Consider the following 14,986-nt stretch of genomic DNA (forward strand, 5'->3'; position numbering starts at 1 on the left):
GATTAAAATATATTTTAAATATTTGCAGGCAGGAGAAAAAATTAATATGAATTTGAGTCACATAACATCATAAGACATTAAGGTATTTTTATTATTTCTTCTCCTTAGAAGCTTTTTTTATTAGTTAGAAATGAGAATACACGTTTCGCAATGTAGTAAAAGATACTTCAAAAATTTGTAGGAGACGAAATTAAACGAGCATCGTTATTCAGGGTCTCCAGGAGGAGAGCTCATCTACGCAGCACACAAGGGGTTGTACACGTGCGTGCGCGTTCCTGCCGCACGCACCGTTTCACGATATTAACGCGGGCTTAATTGCGCGTACTGGGGCGCATTTAATCGGTGTACATGCGAATGTGTGCCTCGTCGTGCACCGCTGCAGGTTAAGAGTCTTCAGAGGCTCCTTTTTCTGCCAACGACTACGTTTTATGGCTTGCCCATGCCTTCGTCGAAACAAGAAAACAAATTGATATATATTCTTCTTTCTTTTCTTCATCTTTTTCTATCCCTTCAAGAAGGACGGTTATATTTTTCTGTATATATATGTAAAAAATTGTTTGAAAATACCAAGTTTCATTTAAAAAGTAGATTACGTTTCATCTTCAAAAATTATTTAAAAATTCCTGGTTTCAAGATCAGGCTGCAGTAAGCAAAGACGTTTTATATTATTAGCAAATAATACAAGCAAAAAAGTTTTATATCATTCCAATTACGTATTTACTGTGATAGGTCCTTGATATCCTTTTAATTATGTTAATATTTTAGGTAATATAACTGTTAGAAATTGGAGTGGATATCCAAAAAGTTGAGCAATACTGGCACAAGATGATCTAGATTTAGGATCTAGAAATTTCCGTGGAGAGAGAGAACTTCTTTCAGATAAACGGCTACGTGCTATTTCTACCTGTTGGTAATGGTACCTGATTAGAGACAAGGGTCACTCAACTTAATTCCTTGAAAGCGGCGCACGGTCGCTGTAAATCCGATTTTGTGGAAATTTACGAGTCACCTTGTTTACAGTTACTGCCGTTTGCAGTGATTAAGATCTCCGGTGTGCCAGGTTGAATCCAGCCACCAGCAAAACTATTAGCACCTGGTGAGAGGCGAGCATCTTCGACAAGTCCTCCATCATAGTCATAAAACGGCACTGGTACGTCTACGACCATCTAACCGTTACGACGGGGAATCCCAAGAAGCTTATTCCGAAGTGATGGTTAGTGTTTAAATAAATGAATTATGCGAAGGCGAATGTAGTGGATTTTTATTGAAAATATCAAGAAAAATATTTCTAAATATGCTTAATGCTGCAGGTGATTGACCAAAGATTAACTTGATCGAGGAAATCTTCCATTTTGCAAATCTTCCTTATTCTAAAAAAAACTTCTCCCAAGTTGCATAACACATTCTCAACGCGAGAATTGATTGTAATTTCAACAAATAAATAAAAAAAAAAGAAAAGTTGCATAACACATAGCTTTCAAGTCTACGGACGTTTATGCTAGCCTGTGAAGAATGGACGGCGTACATTGTGGCAATAGGCATGGAATAATGGCCCATGTGTCGTTACGTCGAGTCGACCGTGCCGTTTGTGAATTGCATTTACGAGCAGAACGGAAACTCGGAACATGTGTTCGCGACCTGCCGAAAACTCCCTGGTACAGGCACGTGTTTCCTTACAGGGAAAAAGGTAAAAGACGGGAACTTGTCCCAGGACATCAGCATGTTTTTCCTGCCATTCAAATCTTCTTATGCGACCATTCATACTTGTATAATTAACGAACAGGTTACGAATAATATCTTCATACTTGAATTTCTGCAAAATGTAACATTAAATAACTAATTTAATGGCTAATCCAGAACAGCCGCCAATTGGTAATGTGTAATTGATAATTGCAATAAATGCAATTGACTGGTGATAATAATTGAGTATTGAATATTGCCTATTCTCATTCAGTCAAGATTATTTTAAATTTGAGGCCATCGTCGATTCATAATATTATATCACTATTACAAGAAAAACTAATCTGGGAAAGTTTCAAATACATATACGTTTGATTATACCAAGCATCACTTCTCAGTCATTTTATTAGCAGTGTAATAAGAATTAATATCAATTAAATTGGTGCTTATAATTATTAGAGACTGGCAATCTTCATGCATTTATAGGAAATTTAAAAAACGTGAAAATGTATAGAAGGTGAAATGTACAGATCATTGTTTAGATTATATTTCTTCGTCTATGTTTATGTCTATGTCTTTATCTATGCTGGTCCTTGAGGACGATACTTAATCTTTATTCAGGAAATTCATTCATAAAGCTTATAAAATTTTCAGATTGTGTACGTGCCCCAAGACTATGCAACTTTCCTACCTCGGGCTTATTGCTGTTACTCGGGATGACGGTACCGTGTGTTCAACACATGGCGAAGACGATGGCACCGGTGCAAACATTGTAGAAACTATCTGTCGGCGTGGATCGTAAAGGCAACGTTTATAATGCGCATGGTCTAGTCCCAGGGACATTTTGTGCACATGGGCAATAACGGTGGCTGAGAAGCCATAAGAGACATTGTCGTAGTAGAAGTTCCAAGTTTACGGACCGAAAACCGACGAGCACTCATTCCGTTCGTGAATCAAGATCTTCGTCTTCCAGCATGTCTATCGTTCATTGTGATTAACCTCATCGTGGATGCACTTAACCACGTTGTAGGGATTTTACTATGTGTAGCTGAACGATTGCTGATGTTCAAAATGATGTTCAGCTTGTTCTTCAGTTATTTTCGGACATTTCTATTATTACTGAATCGTAGGTTTTGTCCAAGTCCGATCTTCTGAGGTAATATCGATTTTAACGAATCTCTTCGCTAACAAACTTGATTAGTTTAGTCCTGTACTAATAGTATGCTGTTTATTAAAAGCAATGGTTATCGGAAATAGCGGCTGTGTTAACGATAGATTTAATATTAGAAATAATACAGTTCATTCTAGATTGAACTAGTCAAATTTGATACTGAAGAGATTTGTTAAACTTGGTACATATTAACTATACTGGTCCATTACATCGTTTCAATTATTTAACTTGTCTGTTAATCTTGTTAATTTCTCTAGGTCGCTTGTAGAATTGCGAATTTAAAACAATGTGTAAAATTGACGCCGTTGATGTTGTTTGATGATAACCGTAGACGAAGCAGCAGGTATATTGAAAAGATTTGGTAGATTGTAAATATTAAAACAAGTCACGGTGAAAGGACTTGTGATCGGTAAAAGTCCGTATTTCAGATTAGGAGCCCAGAAAAATACGTTTAGAACAATAGGCAGATTATTAGCTATTGGTTTTCTAATGTTCACGTATATCATTATGTATATATCTTAATGTATATAGGGTGGTTGGTAACTGATGGTACAAGCAGAAAGGGGGTGATTCAACGTGAAAAAAGAAATCGAAAATATAGAATAAAAATTTTTCGTTTGAGGCTTGGTTTTCGAGAAAATGAATTTTCATTCGGTGCGCGTGCACTTTATCACGTCTCGTTATAACGGATCTCACTGTAGATCGTTGTCTCGATGGAAAAATTAAAAAAAAAAATTTTTTTTATTCTACATACCACCAGTTACCAACTATCCTGTATATCACTTTGACACAAACTGAAATGTTCTTTGTCTTTTTCGCAAGGAAACAGCTTATACAATTGGATATAGAATTATGAACATTTTGTACATTCTATCAATCAGTTTGAATTTATTCACTGACAGAGTACAAATAATTTCATGTTCTTTTGATCAGTTTAATGACAGTTTCAGAATAACTTGTTGCCAATAATGACGTATAATCTATAGAAGCACAGCATGAAAGGTAAAACAGGAAGAGTGGCGTGGATAAGCACTTTTATTAGCAAGTCAAGAGGACCTGCATTGTGAGAAGCACTTGTCGCCATTCAAGAATCATAGACCATTTGACTCTGGTCTCGTGCCTACTTTGAATCCTGTTTCCCTCCTATTCAACAAGACTGCTTGCTTTCTTCCTTTCTGATGAAAATTCGAAGCATCCTCTGGATAAAGAAATATTCTTATGTAAAAAAGAATTTTTTATTTCTACGCCTATATAGAAATATTGCTCCTCTTTTGATATTCTTATTCATAAAGATTATTTCACGGTGAAGTATACAGATGAAAATTTTCTACCTTACATTATTCCTAAGCTTTCTATACTTCTCTATAAGACAAAATTAAGTTAGATATCAACATTAATCGATTGACCAGAGTCTCAGACTCATAGTCTCAGAATAACAATTTTTATTGTAATTTAATTTATTATTTTTTAGATGTTTCCCTAGAATCATGGGTTCTGCGAAGGTAGCTTTTTCACGAGAGACTGGCTCTCTCTCTCCGGCTCGCGCTACCTGTTTGCACTTCACTGACCTTCCTGCAATCCTGGCGAACACATGTCAGGATTCTGCCAATTATATAAACTGGAGAAATTTGGCAAGCACGTGCTGATCATATGGTACGGTGTAGGTTTAATGAAATTCCAGTCACGTTGCTTATGTTTCCTGTATTGCTTGGCAATTATTCTACCATCCCAAAAATCTGGAAGTGTTTTTGAAACGGCAGGAAGATTGCTTACATAAACAGCAGGAGATGTGCTTGGAAAAATCACAGGTAATGTACGTTTGAACATAATTTTTAATTACAAATTATTGAGATTACTAGTATTATGATTTACCAATTAAACAGCAATACCGAGCTTATATATTGTCCTTTTTTTGGAACAGTTTTTGAATGGAGAATAATTCTGGAATTAAATATTTTAATTTTAGAATATTTTTCACACTTAAATGTTAATCCCAGTATTAAATATTAACTTCGAAATATTTTCAAATTAAAAATGAATCCTCCACTACATTAAATAGCAATTCCAGAGTAAAGAAGAATATTAAGTAGTAAAAATATCCAACTGCCTACATATAATTTCTCACGTTCCCGTTTTCTTTGTAGCAGGTTCTTAAAGATCTAAGGATTAATAAAGGTGGATCATCCGCAGAGTTTAGAAGGATGTCCCGCTAGCTCTAACAATTATGTTACAGAAAACTTAACAATAAAAGTGATTATCCTCGTAGTGGTTGGCTATTAATAAGCTTTTGTTGGCCTAAGCTCATAAATTATAACGGCCAATTTAGAAAAACTTAGGGATACATGATTATCGACGCGTGCATGCAAGGACTATGTGAAAACATTTTTGAGAATTTTCAGTAATTGTGAAAACATGAAATTCAGAAAGATTACGTGCTTTTACATTCTAGAAAGAAACAATCAATTGTCACGAAAAGCAATTGATTATTAACTTTTTAATTAACATTCTCTACAATTGGTTCTTAACATGTCTAATTTTCTATATTATATTCCAAATATTATTAAGAATTTTCAGGAATAAGATACATAGAAGCAATAATTCAAACTTATCAGTAAGAGATTCTGTTCCCCTAGTAGGTCCTAGCAAAATTCCTTAAAAAAACAAAAACAAACTGAATATAATAAATTGCTGGTACTTGGGGAAATACGTCTTTCGCATAATCGCTACTTTTGGTATACAACGGCTATTAAAGTTTCCTTAATCCAGCTATGTCTTGTTAGCAAGAAAGAGAAAGATTCTTAAAAACTGACCATAGGTACGTGACAGGTACAGATAAATGAATTTATGATAGCTGGTTTTCCCCAAGTTCCAGACTTTCTACGTTCGGTTCAGTTAGATATTCAACCGTTCGAAACATTTTAGTATAACCTCAACATATTTGTTGGATAACTAATCAACCTACAAATACAAGCAGAAAGATGATAATTGAAATTAAAAAGAGGAGAAATAATCAAATGAATTGTTCAAGATGATGTTCAAAAGAGAAAATTATCGATATATACCTAAAGTGATGTGAGATTATTACTACACGATATTTGGCGATAAAAGAGGTATGTAATGAATATTATGTTATGAGAGGTAATAACGATTAGATGAATTTTTTATAGGTTATATTTAATAGAATAATTTAATAAATATATGAATAATTAATAGATGCTTCGACGAACTTGTTAAGTGATTAATCAATCTCAATAGACAGATTCATTAATTAGATTAAATGATTAGATATGAATTTTTGTATAGGTTATGTTTAACAGAAGGTTGCGAAATTGTTGAAGATATTGTTAAATTATTTTCACGATATTTGGCAAGGGAAGAGATAAAAAGTAGCGCGTTATGGGAGTCATGACGACGATCAGGGTGGTCCTCTCTCACGGTTCGAGAAACCGCGTTCTGGAACCGATGTATACACGGTGCACGCGTCGTCAACGGGGACGTCTACGTCGCGTCGTGGATGCCGCGCTGCCAGAAAGAAAGTCGACTCGAAAATCAAACAAACAGCCGACGACGCCGCGTTTCTGCACTTCCGTCGTCGCCGTTTGTTTATTGTCGCTGAGGGATCGCTGCCCTGGTGATCCGTGCACCGTTTAATGCCGCGTTTCACACATTATGTAATTCTTTCACGTGCCAGTTACATCCAAAATCATTTGTTCTTTGAATAATCGCAGTTATCTTCGATATTGTTAACAGTATTATCTTCTTTGGATCATCTTTTACTTAATCCTGTTACTCTTCATTATTATCAACGAAGAAAATTAATGATAGTAATGCTGAATGAAGTTTGACAAGGATGCAACAGATTTCATGAGATTTGCCTCGTATGTTAAATTTTGAATCTGTTTTTAGGAAGATAACATCGATGGAAGAATTCGAGAAGTATGTATTTTTAAAGAAGATGGTAAAAAAGAGAAGAGATTAGGCTGTAAAGAGAAGAAATTGTGAAACGTCGATTCTTTACAGCCTTGTAAGACGGACCTAATGAAACGTAATTCATTCCCATGCACCTTGAGGAGACATCGTCTGGCGAACACATGTCCCCATTGGATTTTATCCATTAGGAAAAAGTGCGCCCTTCGTCGCATGACATTGGCCGCCGTCGAACATTGAAACTCGAACTCGCTAATTCTCCAGATGCTGGCTCGACTCAAAGGGTTATTAAACATATTTTTATGTTCGCGTCGATGGAAATATTTAGACCCCCAGGGCGTCATCTCAGCCTCAAGTGAGGCTAAAATTATATATTTTAATTTAATTAGATAATTTTCAATTAATGACTAAGTTTAGTATATATATATATATAATTAATATTATAATGAATGTTATACTGATTGACTTGACAATCTTACCAAATATTGAACATGTCCTAGAAATGAACATTTATTTATCTTTCGTTCTTACTAAATATTTCTTCAATAATGTTTATGTATAGTAGTAACCTATACAATATACTATACTACAATATACCTATTCTGTAATAAGAATTTGTTAAGAAAGAGATTCAACGATTCAAAAGCATGTTCCTATAAATAGATGAGTATTATTAATAATATAACGAAGAATATTTATGTAATCTTTCGTCTATTTATTAATGGAATATAAATCTAATTTTTAACAGAGTTGTCCTCCTACGGAGAAAATGGATAGCCGTCGGCTAGACAAATTGAGGAAAACAGTTGTCTGATAGTCACATCTGTTCCCGGATTATGAGCACGATAAATTTCAGCCTGTGAAGCTAACAGCCGGATTAGCGAGCGTTGTCGCGGTGTCAACGAGGTGCTTTCACCTTCTATCTTGTAATTTGCGAATCTTACATTCTTCTCTAATAACTTCACTACAATAACATTATTTATGTAGGAACTAATGTACCACATTTTCTTAAACAATTGCTATACTATTCTTCTAATTATGTCTTCTTTACAAAAATGTTGATCAACTAATTTGTTAAATTTTCCATATTTATTTTAGCACAATCTTCGATCATTTTTGGCAACAATTTTTGGACAATTATGATATTTATAAAAATATATAGCTTTCGTTTTATTACATTTTGATGCCTTTTTGTAGAGTTAAGTACAAGAAGTACGATCTTTTGGGAACGTCGATGTCGCAAGAAGAGCGGAAATGAAAGAAAACAGCGGGCACTGTTCGCAAACACAGAAGCTCGTCAAGAGTCCCTGGACTTATTGTCTTCGCTGTTCTGCCACGGCTACCTACCGTGCATGTGCGGATTCTGTACGCATTTCAGAAATGCCTACTTCAAACACACGTGTTCGCCATCAGGTTGCCCAAGTGGTTGCTTGACCTTCGCACTTTTACTTTTTGAACTCTTTCCACTAGATCTCTCTTTTATCTTACAAAAATGCTTTATCTTCACTATTAAAGTATCATAAATTCCAAGAAGGATTCTTCTAACAGTTAATTAATTTTTAGAAGATAATAACAATACAACAATAACAGTGAATTTTTCGATGCTAGATTTTGTAAGAAATTATATTTTATTTTCCTAAATAATGTCTTTGGTATTACGCTTATTAGTAAAATATTTTATTTTCATAATACGTTTATTTAATACTTTTATTTATGAAACAGTATTGGTCTGCATATAATTTCAACTAACCCCAATCATTTTTATGTAGACGACTTTTTTGAATCGAACAAGAGGTCAGAGGTGACCACCATGGACTCCGGATTGAATTTCCGAATCAACGTCTTCGAGGAGGTATTAGCCCCACGTGAATACCGTGGTCCCCGATGTCGAGGCCGTGAATTGGAAAAAAAGGGCCTCACGGATCGTTGTGGCCTGGTTGGGCCTCTGGAATCCTCAGTGGGGGTCCCACGGATGGGTTCTTTCGTTTTTCTCTCGATCCCGGAGGAATCATTGTCGTTTCCTCTGCTCAACGCTTTCTTTCAACGTTTTCTCATGCCTCCAGTCTTTTTCATATCGAGCAAGTATTTCCTAACATAATTGATTAACAATTACTATAATCTACATATATCTAATACAGGGTGAACAATATATAGCTGACTAATTTCAAAATCCCATCACTCCGGAACGATGTATCATTTTTTGTGCCGCACTAGAAATTATGTTATGCAAAGTAAACAAAAAGCCATCCATCAAGGATGTACACAGTTCTGATGACATCACACTTGATATATGGGAAACAAATATGAAGTTGCACTACAATTTTACGAAAGGAATTTCTATCTAATAAAAGCAATGGACAATTGTATATAATATATATACATAGAATAGACTTCTATTATAGTGAAAAACTTTAATATACAAGTTACTAAAATTTATGGTGTATCAATCTTAAACTTTCTTTTGTCCATTACTATATCTATTAAGTATTTAATAATTGTTCTTTCTATTCTAATGCTTTTTAATTATAGCAGAATTGAACTACAAAGTAACGAAGAAAAGTAGGAGCAACGTGATAATGAAAAAAAAAGAAAAGCCAGGAAATTTGAAACTAGTGATCCATTATGCAGCAAAGATATGTATGTAATTTGAAGTAAAGTAAATAATAATAGAGAGGGGAGCAATGTTTTTTTTAAACTCAGCAAAGCTAAGCTGAAAAAAGAAGAAAAGTAGAAGTAACACGGCAGCCAAGCAAAAAAGGAGGAAAGCTGAGAAACAAATGTTGAAAGTTGAAACTAATGGCGGAGTCGAGGCTACTAATTGCCATGGAAATTTCGCAGGGTCTGGTGAATTCGTTCAGGAGGTCCCGTGGCACAGTCGAGGTCGAGAGTTGAATCTAAATGATCCTGGTTCTCGGAAGGAGAGGACCATCAGGACACGCGACACTTCCCAAGTCGAAGGAAGCGTGCCCTTTCTTATTTTTTCCTCCTGCTTGGAACCCTGTGGTTGCTACGGGCCCCTGGAATCATCCTGGTGAAAGATTCATCGTTGCTGTTTCAGCGGACTCTGTATATGTTACCAACTGATGCAATTTGTAGATCTTTGATAAAAAAAAAAAAGGAGAAAACCAGTCTCCAGGGGTGAATTTTACAATAGAAATGACATAGGAAACAAAATCAATAACATAAGTAAAGTATCAAGTCAACTACTGATAATATCAATGTATATAGCTTTTAAAAATATTAGATAAAACATACAAAAATGTGGATAGCCTTAATAAATATTAAACATTATTAAATGTTAAATATTAAATTAAATATCAGTGTCAATAATATTGAGATATATTAATAACAATAATTATATTTTTAGTTTGATTTATAAGAAGATAAAAAGAAGAAATGTGTGTTGTATGTGGAGAAAATCACCGACGCCATTTTCTTTGGAATCCCCTTCATCTGGTCCGGACCAATTGTAAACGAGTCTCACCTGTACATTACCTCTCACCTGTGCTTTAGTCTCCTATTGGAGGATTAAGAGCAGGTAACAGGCAAGTGTCCCCACTAAGCTGTAATGGAGCTACTAGTACAAAATGAATCCTCTCTGGGAAGAGGAAAGTATTCTGTTTCATTTTCAAACATAAATTATCAATTTTTACTAATTTATTTAATTATATTATTTAATTATTTTTTCATTTTTCTAGTGCAAAAAATTTCTTGAATTAAAAGAAGCACGGATTTATCAAGATTGATGTAAGCTAGTGGTTTTTCCGTATTGGAAACTGGAAATATATGTATAAGACATTTGTGACCAGGTGTGAAAGACGTTTGCACTTGCATCCCTGACGGTGTATACGCCATGGACACGGATGGCTGCTAGGTTTCATCGAAACAGCTGTTGTCTGATGTTGTCCCTACCCGATGTCAGACTTGGAGCTATTAAAATTCAGCGAAATCTATCGCACCAACTCAGAACTAGCCGTAGCTCTTACCACATCCTACATAATATTACAGTTAAGTGCATTTACTTCAATTTTCTCTTCACATACTATTTTTTCCAAAGAAGAATGCTCTTTCGCTCTGATTTTCTTAGCTTTATAGGTTTTTACGCTATTGTTCCTCCAATTTTAACTTCTTTTTTTAGCAAAACTCTATGAAAGTAAATTTCTTCTTTTATTTTATTTCTTTAAGCTCTTAATCAACTTCTACTTCATGCATTTTTTCTCTAAAACAGTTGCTTTCTTTTTTCTACAGTTTTGAGCTTCCTCTCTCTTAATAACTTCTACATTTCTTTTTATATCTTCTTTTTTCTTTAATATACTAAAAAGCATAGAAATCTAATGTGAATCTAACTGATCTCTTCCTTTCCCAGGTTCTCTTCCATTTTCTATTTTCTAACCTCAAACAGTCGGTGCGTCGAGCTCGTGAACTTTCGATAGGACTCGTCGTATTCGATAGCAGCCACGCTAAACGCACCGTGCCACGAATGTGTAACGAGAAACGACCGACCCTCTTTCTTTCTTTTTTCCCCATGAAGTCAGTTCGGGTCGCTGCTTTGAAATTGGCACGCGGGATGATTTTAGCTATTCGAAGTCTGGCGGAAAGGAAGGAGAACGCGTCGCGTTCGACCCGCTGGCGCCAACACGACAAAAACTTTTCATAATCGGCCGTGTCTCCCCTCGTTCTTTCGTTTCTGACTCCATCACATCGGCCTAGAAATCTAGGAATCCCCGCCTTTCTCTAATCTTTCTTCAGCTTGTTTTAATATCTGAATAATAGTAGTGAATAATCGCCAGAAATATTTTAACTTTGCCTCTTGATAAATTTTCTTCTAGTACCTTGCAGAGTGGTAGATGTAAATTTACTAAATACCAAGGAAGAATATTAATTACAACTCTATAATGTATTAGCATGACATTTTTTAATATCAAGCACTGAGGTTCAGATATTACTAAAAGTTCTTTACTGTTGTCGTTCAGATAATGAAAAAGATACAAAATTTAGTATTTAATATGTTTTATCTGGTGTTAACATAGTTTATTATTGTATCTAGTTTTAATATATAATATCTAGTATCTTTAATATTTCAGTGACAACAATGAAGATTTTTAACCTCGATTTTTAATTGATTTCTTTCTTTTACTTTAATTATCCCTTTTAACGTGTGACTTATTTTTTGTTTTATCTTATGCCTTATCTGTATGTCTTCTTTTTCTAACTTTAGCCTTTTCTTTTTATGTAGATATTTTATGGTGGATGAAAGGGAAGAGACATTACTAAAATTTCTTCAATGAATCTTCCAAGAAGGCTCTACTTCTGTGTCACAGCCTGGTGAGGACTTTCAGGAACCTGATCCAGTAGGAATTTTTTCTGAATGAATAACTCTTAACCATTCACTTAATCATACACGAACTTTCTCTTTACACTTTACAAAAAAATCACATATACTCTTTTCTCTCTTTTATTTTATTTTTTAATGGTTTTACATCTTCATACACTTGCTTATTATTGTAGCAATGTAATGTAATTCTGTCGTGAATATTATTGCAGCATAATTAAGGTAATTATTCTTAGCAAATTTGTAGTTGAAAAATGGTAATTGATCTTCACTCTACTTATTATATATGTAGAATATTAACATTGACCAATATATGGGAACTCCCATAATAGATTAAAGGAAAAAAAATGAATTTCACCAAAGGAGCCGCCTTCAGCAATGGAAAAAAGGAAGAACAGGGATTTTAAAAGCGTTGCATAAAAAAGGGTCTCCCTTGGTCAAAGTACTATGTGCCACCCTGAGCAAGTAAAAGGGGTTGGTCCTCTAGAATAATCTAGAATATGGCCCCTTTTTATTTGGACACCGAAAATGGTCGCTGCGATGAGCTTTCTCGAGGTATAAATCAACAGTCTAGGAAAAACACACGGCGAGAGTCGTTCAACGCTGATATATGAACACGTGATTCATTAACAGCCACTGATGAAGTATGTGTTAATGAAGAGAATCCTCTTCTTCGTTCTCGTTCTATCCCCCAATTTTAAACCGTGTTTTCCCTATGAAATCACGTGGTTCAAACGTTATTTTCGAAGGAGAAATGGACGTAGAGCGATTTTAGGTTAATCCTCCTAATGTGAACCATCATGTTGTTTTTCTTTAAAACTTCTACCATACTGAAATTATTCTTCAATCTACTCTTTTTAGATAATCTATACTTATGCTTAATTGCATTATGTTCATTTATTCTTTGCTTATATTTTCTTTGTGAATATAATAATACTATGGTGAAATTACATTACATGTAGGAGAAATAGTAACTAAGAAATAATGTGTATCGGTATTGGAATGGTATGAGTATTGGAAATAATGAGTAACTTGGTTTTGGTTCAATAACGTTATAACAAATTTTCACTGCCTTGTTACAACAATAATTAAATATAAGAGGATACAAAATATATGAATATATGAAGATATATATGAAGAAATATATGAAGATAGAAAATTAAGTATGTAATTTCCAAATTACACTGTAACAATAAATATTAACTTATAAATTTCAAACAATCTGTTTCCAATAAAATTTTAATTTTAATAAAATATTTCTATTTTTAGGTTGATCATAGTAATCTGATTGGACACCAATGAGAGTCAATCAACGAAGCAAGTCCAGCCTTTGCGTTTGGATAGTGGATGTGAAGGTAGAGGGTTGCTCTTCTATCCGTTTCTCTCCCATTCTTTTCTTGAAACCGACGACACGCAGTCGCGGAGGGGCGGCGCCTTCAAATGGCAGCATCCAGAGCGCAGACGCCTTCGGTTTCACAGCGTGCTTCCGGTAAGGGTGGCCCATAGAATTCCTTGGGGTGTCTAACGCCCCCGCAACACCAATCGTAAATTATTCAGGTTTTCAAGCCCCGCTCTCGACTCGTCCTAATTTATCTTTTTCGAACCCGTGACGACCTCGCCTTCATTTTAATTAAAACCAACGCCGAAGAAATTCGTTATATGAATGAATTTTTACTTTTGGTTGAGGCCAAGTGATTTTTGGGTATTTTTGTATGAGAAATGATACAGTGAATATCTTCTGATGTTCATAAAAAAAAAATATAGTTTTCTTTTCTGTTTAGAGTCTTGATCCTCTTTTATCAATGTGACAACTTCGGCTGGATTTTAATTAAAATCCACGCTAAAGAAATTCATCAGATGAATTTTTAGTTTTAGATAAGATTAAAGAAGAAGTTTACAACAAAGTCCTCTATCAACACCAATTTAATCTCTTCTTTGCTACATTTATTCTTCTTGTTGATGAATAATTCGTTAAAAGATTTTTTTATTCAACAGAAATCTTCTACCAAAACTCTTCATCGGTATCGCATCTTTTCCTTTCTCTTTTTCTCTATTTTCCCTACCAATAAACTATCCAATAACAATTTTCTTTCCTTTATCGCCAAATATCGACTGAAATATTTCTTCTTTTCCAGGCTTCAACTAGAGCAACAATCTCGACTATCAGAAATCTTTCGACCGTTCTGAAATAAACCAGGAGAGCACGTCGGGGCTTCCCATTCGCCTTCGAAAATGTGTTTACACGGCACTATACACTTCACCGGAATAATTCTCGATGTCTTTTTGCTCCGTACGAAAACGAACGAGTTTTCCTTGGCGCCTGTATTGTGAGGTCCGCGATTTCGCGGTATCGCCTGAGTAAATTCCATCCATCGGCGGGGGTGGCGGCTGTTACAATTTACTGTTTCCACGTTCCGATCTATTTTAATTATTGCCGGCGAGGTTAGCCGCGAAAAATTCCATAAATCTTCGTCTCCTGCGGTAATTAGCGGGAATACTTTCGACTAGCGGGCATAAATCCCGCAATTCCTTCCAGGAACCTCGGAACATTGACGACACGAGGTGCAACACAGATCCAGTGTCTCTCAAGTAACCGAATTTTTCAAATTGAAGTGACTAAAAGTTCATTTCAGAATGTTTTACGCGATAATTATTGAAGAGGAAAGAGGAAGATAACTGGAATTAAGAGATTATTGCAATTTTAATTCACGATTGTCAATTGTTTATTGATTATTTATTGTAGGAAAATTATAGAGTGGCTGAAAAATGGTCAGAAGTTGATTTAAAATCTTGTTACAATTTTTTAAATAATAATTGAAGAAGAAAGGAGAAGAGAATGGGAATTGACAATCAGTATGGATTATTTATCATGAAGC

At 34.9% G+C, this 14,986-nt stretch overlaps 2 long non-coding RNA genes across 7 annotated transcripts; both read left to right on the forward strand.

Moving 5' to 3' along the window:
• The first annotated feature begins 5,242 nt into the window (after positions 1-5,242).
• On the forward strand, positions 5,243-9,241 carry LOC117151622. 5 transcript variants are annotated; one of them, XR_004461669.1, is made up of 4 exons: positions 5,243-7,133; positions 7,527-7,684; positions 7,976-8,143; positions 8,548-9,241. It is a non-coding gene; the product is annotated as an uncharacterized LOC117151622 (long non-coding RNA). The 5 variants fall into 5 exon arrangements; XR_004461672.1 differs by having other exon boundaries at positions 5,243-6,787; positions 6,872-7,684; XR_004461671.1 differs by having other exon boundaries at positions 5,243-5,961; positions 6,758-7,684.
• A 19-nt stretch (positions 9,242-9,260) lies between these two features.
• Positions 9,261-14,840, forward strand: LOC105680738. Of its 2 annotated transcripts, XR_004461674.1 has the most exons (6): positions 9,261-9,415; positions 9,479-9,998; positions 10,146-10,785; positions 12,015-12,129; positions 13,380-13,599; positions 14,246-14,840. It is a non-coding gene; the product is annotated as an uncharacterized LOC105680738 (long non-coding RNA). The 2 variants fall into 2 exon arrangements; XR_004461673.1 differs by having other exon boundaries at positions 9,261-9,998.
• The last annotated feature ends 146 nt before the right edge of the window (positions 14,841-14,986 follow it).

Source organism: Bombus impatiens, unplaced genomic scaffold, assembly GCF_000188095.3.
Source record: "Bombus impatiens unplaced genomic scaffold, BIMP_2.2 scf_0320, whole genome shotgun sequence".
NCBI lineage: Eukaryota > Metazoa > Arthropoda > Insecta > Hymenoptera > Apidae > Bombus > Bombus impatiens.